The sequence below is a fragment of the Palaemon carinicauda genome, chromosome 7 (assembly GCF_036898095.1).
Source record: "Palaemon carinicauda isolate YSFRI2023 chromosome 7, ASM3689809v2, whole genome shotgun sequence".
NCBI classification, from domain to species: Eukaryota; Metazoa; Arthropoda; class Malacostraca; order Decapoda; family Palaemonidae; genus Palaemon; species Palaemon carinicauda.
In genome coordinates this window covers 55,971,686-55,978,592 of record NC_090731.1, presented here as the reverse complement: position 1 = coordinate 55,978,592, position 6,907 = coordinate 55,971,686, and positions in this window count along the sequence as shown.

The window sequence follows — 6,907 nt, the reverse complement described above, 5'->3', positions numbered from 1 at the left end:
CCTTGTATTTAATATTCATTTCTGACCAATATTATTGCTACAAATTATTAGATTTTATTGTTTCCCCACATAAAGGCCGTTTTCTAACTGTGATATGCCATAATTGTTTTCATAAAGGTCGGGGAGGGGGGGGGGGGGGGCTTATCAACGGGTGGTTTGGCCCAATATTCATCGTCAGAAATGGATAAAGCACAAGATAACGAGTAGGAAAATTATATGGTTCATCTATTTGGGTGGATGGATGGTGTGAAGAAAGCTCTGGGTGATAGGAGGATAGATGTGAGAGAGGCAAGAGAGCGTGCTAGAAATAGGAATGAATGGCGAGCGATTGTGACGCAGTTCCAGTAGGCCCTGCTGCTTCCTCCGGTGCCTTAGATGACCGCGGAGGTAGCAGCAGTAGGGGAGTCAGCATTATGAAGCTTCATCTGTGGTGGAAATGTGGGAGGTTGGGCTGTGGCACCCTAGCAGTACCAGCTGAACTCGGTTGAGTCCCTGATTAGGCTGAAGGAACATAGAGAGTAGAGGTCCCCTTTTTGTTTTGTTTCATTGTTGGTGTCGGCTACCCCCCCAAAAATGGGGGAAGTGCCTTGGTATATGGAGGGATCTATTTGGCTACAAATTAAAGTACCATATATTACCGAAAATACGTATTAAACATGATAGATAATAATTGCGACTCACCCTACAAACTGAAAAACCAACATACAAAATCGAACCATCTTAGATATAAAATATTCCATATTTTATGTTATATCTGTCTATTTGTCTACACATAAATCTATTAATCTATCTATCTATCTATCTATCTATCTATCTATCTATCTATCTATATATATATATATATATATATATATATATATATATATATATATATATATATATATATATATATATATATATATATATATATATATATATACATATATATATATATATATATATATATATATATATATATATATATATATATATATATATATATATATATATATATATATATATATATATATATATATATATATATATATATATATATATATATATATAAAATATATATATATATATATATATATATATATATATATATATATATATATATATGTGTGTGTGTGTGTGTGTGTGTGTGTGCGAGCACATTAGTATTTTGTTACTGACTACTGAATAAAATTTTCATCTACTTGAAGTTATAATCTAACATCACGTCTTTTATGTATCTTTAACATAAATGCCTTTGATATCTCATAAAAAGTACAGAAAAAAATATCAATGCATAAATGACGACCGAAGACACGTTATTTATATTAACAATAAAACTACATGATTATTTCTAATTTACGTATACATTTATATATTTTTTCAAATTGGGGTGTACAAGCCCTGCATAGATGGACTCAAAAACAAAACACAATACTGTCGTCACTACCTAATTCATATATATCTATATAAAATTGTCTATACTTTGCACGGTAAAAGTGCATTACGCAAGTGCCATAATAAATCTCCCCGTTGTTACTTTTGGAATTTTCCATAAACCATCTATGGCCATATTTCCAATGAATAAATTTTCCACCCAAATAATCATAATTTTACCCCGCACTGTCACCAGGATTCTTCGCAAAGAAGACTGGTTATCAAAATCCTTGAATGCGTAAATGTTCATCTCACCCGACCAACGCGGAGGCACCTTAATCATGTTTATGACATTCTCTATGAAACATCTTATTTCCCATTATATTTTGGAAAGTAATTTAATGTTTTATGAATAAATAACATAACCTATGACGCTTCTAAGTGTATTCCGGAATTTGGAGACATGAGGATAATCGTGGGAACAAATAATAATGGTAGGTTATTTTGGAAAATATTTGCTTCTCTAGGGCTCGAGAGAGAGAGAGAGAGAGAGGAGAGAGAGAGAGGAGAGAGAAGAGAGAGAGAGAGAGAGAGAGAGAGAAGTAATTGTTGCCTATATCCAATTAATATTTCTTTTGTAGCATTTGAAATCTAAAACCATAAACTATATATATTACTGTCATTGTTTTGACTTTTATGAATGGTTTTTTTGTATAACCTTCCCATCACATCTTTGTATTTTTTTAGCTCTTCAAACAGGGGTTATGCATTGCTTGAATTGTGCAAAGAAATCTTTGATTAAAAAAGAGGATTTCATTAACAATTTTGATTTTAAGCTTATTCTCTCATTTCCAACTACCTCAAGCGATCATTGTTTTCTTTGGATAAAAATACCGTTTTTTTAGTCATCTCACTATTTTTATTGTTACGCTTCACATTCTTCGTAATCCTTTCTAATCTGTTTTTCTTTAGATTAATAACGGTTTTTCATACCCTTACTACTCTGTGTATCGGAAACATGACAAGGAAAATTAATCCTATTAGATCCACGATCATGATTACGTAAGAATTCTCATTATCTAAGTGATTAAACATTACAATTCACGGCGTAAAAGCAGTATATTAATCAAAATAGTGATATCTAATTTCTTTAGTAGTATTATCACTTTCAGCACTATTTTTCTGGCATTACTATTATAACAATATAAATTCTATAGAATAGTATTCAATACAAAATCCTCCTAATCAATGCACTAATAAGTGTGTCTTCACAAATTAGGAATAAATTATCATTATGGCTCAATTTACCATTACTATCTATTACCATGTAAATGAACCAGGCATAAGCCCTTATAAAATGAAGAAGAGTATTCGCTTTTGATTCGTATAATGAAAACTACTTTAATATATTTCCACGTAAAATGAATTAATGAGAGATTATAAAGTCTAGGAAGGAATTCTAATTAAAGATGTTCTTTTGGTAAGAAAATAACAACAAAACTCCAGGAATTACTCTCCCCCCCAAAAAAACACCGAATGTGTTTAATTTCCTGTGTGTTCTTCATCGCAGTCCAAGATAAGAGACATTAGCTACCACTATTATCTCACTCTTAATTTTATGGTCATAATTCCCCAGGTGGATGTTTTTCCTCCCATTAGGGTTCCTTATACACTAAAAATTAACTCCACGTCAGACTGCTCCGCCTCTCCTGTAGGGGTTAAGCGGATATCAATAGATTTTTTTTTTTTTTTTTAAGGATTATTTCTTTTACTCTTTCATAATAATTGTTCATTTATATCCCACAATTATAATTCAATATTATCATTTGAATATCCCTTGAATATCATACAAGCTTAATCAGCGTCACTGTGACTTTAATGTAAATAAGATTTGGCTCACCAAAACGAAACTAAATCAACACAACAATTAGCAATGGTCATCAGCAGTGCGTTAAACCCTCCTACACACCAGGCGACATTCAGTCCTGTCTTCATATCATGTATCCAGTCTCTCCTCCAGTACCTTAGCACTTCTGATTTATACACTATTACTACTTTTTAATTGTCGTTCATCCTTTGTACACGATATATATATATATATATATATATATATATATATATATATATATATATATATATATATATATATATATATATATATACATATATATATATATATATATATATATATATATATATATATATATATATATATATATATATATATATATATATATATATATATATTTATATATATATTTCAAATAAGCCATATATATTAATACATTAAAGTCTGGATTCTCTTAACGACCTCGGGATCAGAGCCCCAGGCGGAATCACCCAAAGACTATAATATCAGACCGGCCGGGATTTGAACCCTCGTCCAGGATATCTGTATGCCAGTGACCATACCACTCAGCCACGAAGAAAGATAAAAGTCAATGACAATTCTTCTGTACATATACCTGTCAAATTCAGGTTTTCTGTACTTAGACTTGAAATCAACCCATCTTCACCATCGTAGCTAATTGGTAGGTTTGGGACTTGGCATTCGATTAATGATAAATTTTTGCACATTTAAATGTGTATTTTCCATATTTCAAATAAGCCATATATATTAATACATTAAAGTCTGGATTCTCTTAACGACCTCGGGATCAGAGCCCCAGGCGGAATCACCCAAAGACTATCATATCAGACCGGCCGGGATTTGAACCCTCGTCCAGGATATCTGTATGCCAGTGACCATACCACTCAGCCACGAAGAAAGATAAAAGTCAATGACAATTCTTCTGTACATATACATGTCAAATTCAGGTTTTCTGTACTTAGAATTGAAATCAACCCATCTTCACCATCGTAGTTAATTGGTATATATATATATATATATATATATATATATATATATATATATATATATATATATATATATATATATATATATATATATATATATATATATATATATACACACAACAAATGCAGCTGTTTCTAGTCCACTGCAAGACAAAGCCCTCAGAAATGTAAAGTTATGTTTGAGGTTCAGCCAGTTTTCATCGCCATGTGGCCAATGTGGATTGGTGATGGCAGTAGATTCTAGCCTGGCTGCACACAGTAAGCCAACTTACAATGGGTGGCCCTGACAACATGATACGCAAATCCTTTCACCACGTTACGGTATCTACACTCATAAAGATATATATATATATATATATATATATATATATATATATATATATATATAATATATATATATATATATATATATATATATATACTGTATGTGTGTAAGGTTAGGAGCGGATTTTATATTGAATGAGTTAATGAATGAATGTGATTAGCTATTTAATAAGTTTTTTTCATTAATTAAACGATAGAGAAACAAATGAAGTTTAGAAGATTTCGTAAAGGTAAAGAGAGACGAGAAACGAGAGGAGTGAAGTGGTATGGTAGGTGTTAAAATGCTGATATTGCATAAATCTAGACATAACAAGTGCTCAGAGCAAGAAGTAAGAGGCATAACTCACTCAACAAGAATGCATGCGCTGCTTATGAATAAATCGCCAGGACGTCAAGTTTCGGGTAACAATGACGTCACCAAAACGCGACGCATAGGGCCATGAACAAAGGAACAGTCCTATGACGTGACGTAAGATTGCCGCACCTTTGATTGGCTACTTACGATTCTGCAAAGAAGCAGGATCAGCTCTTCCCTTTGCAGCGTGCAACGTACAAGATCCCAAAAGGGACCTCTGCCAATTCCCCTCATCGCCCCCATCTTGGGGCGATGCCCAACACAAATGACGATGTGTGATTGTGGTACACCTGGGGCTCACAGCAGAAGGAGAGAAGTAGATGGCCATTTTTGCCTTCAACCCAATAGGTGGAAGATTACTTTTAACTCGTGCCCAAGATGTAAGAAGAATTTATCCAGACGATGTGTCCATGGGAGGATACCTGTCCAAGACCGAGTTCCCTTCCTGCCTGATCAGGGGACTCATGGATTTCGCAACCCAGTGGGAATTGTGAAGTAAAACTCTACGTTTGCAGCCCTCCATTCTTCAATATAAATAATTTGTTCTCAGTTTTGTGTATTAGTCTTAACTCTGTAATTGTAAATGCAATTGTAATGTGAATGTTCACGCTAAAGAAAAGAAACGTAATAGAATGTAATTTTACCATCACCGCACACACTTGAGTGACTTAGAATTATTCACAGCACTGTATTTAAACAAGAGATTAATCACTTCATGAAAGAATAATATTAATGTAATGAAGGTCGAAAATAATCTTTCTGCCTCAAGGAGCTTCAAATATATATATTATATATATATATATATATATATATATATATATATATATATATATATATATATATATATATATATATATATATACACATTCAACATGAACCCTTTTCCTAAGAGTGTGGAGGATTAATTTTTGTTTCATTTTTTGTTTATTTTCTTTTGCCAAATCCAGAGAGAGAGAGAGAGAGAGAGAGAGAGAGAGAGAGAGAGAGAGAGAGAGAGAGAGAGAGAGAGATTGTGTTAGCGAGCGAAAGTAGTTAGTGTATCGATTGTTTGTGGTGAGAAATACTGTTGGTTTAAATGAGGTTGTTTGTTTACTTTTAGCTAGGTTACGACAGAGGTAAATGTTTTGGAGCGAATGCATTTTTTATTTGACTGCAGCCTAAGGCAGTTGCGTGTGTGAATGCTGAATTATATTTATATATTTTTCTTACCAGCGTGGAAGTGATTATTGATTTTCTGAGTAAGTACAGTTTTGTTTATCTTTGCTTGTCGTGATTGTGAATGATAGGAACAATTTATTATTTATCTCTGATTATAGTGCGATAGTTCAGTTAGTTAGGAGTGTTCATAAGTGTTTTTCTTTTTTATTTTGGCAGGCCGCGATTCCTCCTTTGGAGAGTTATTTTTTGAAACTGGATTTATTTTTGCTGACCAGACCTGTAATAAATGATTGTATTTAGACTGTGCTATTCGATTGCTCAACCGTTGATGACCTGGCCTGTGGATTTGGATTGATGATTATGATGATGATGATGATGATGATGATAAGGATGATGATTACTGCTTACAAAATCAGCGAGGCAGTTGTGGCAAATTGTCACACAGTTTAATCTATTAAAGCTGTGATAGTAGTAGTTGTGCCATTAAAGACAGTTGTCTTAGTGAATGACTACTGAAGTGTTTTTTTTACTTATCTTGCGGAGTGTTAGTGAACACACGCAATATATATGTTTGGTGATTTGAAGTTAAGGTTGTGGTTAATTTAATTTTAAGTTTTGTTAGGTGTTGTTTTTTTGGTTGGTTTATTTGAATGGTATTAAGTTTTTTTACAGTGTTCAAGTTTATAATTAGTTTTAAGTGATTATTTTGGTTGTGGATGGTTTGTGATAAGTATTCTAATTTTAATAAATATAGTTTTAAGGTTATGGTTGGTTTTTATGTACTTTTTGTTCAAGAGTCCAGTTTATGATAAAGTAAGGGGAAAGTATGTGTTGAGGAGACAATTGTCAGTAAGTAAGATTCAA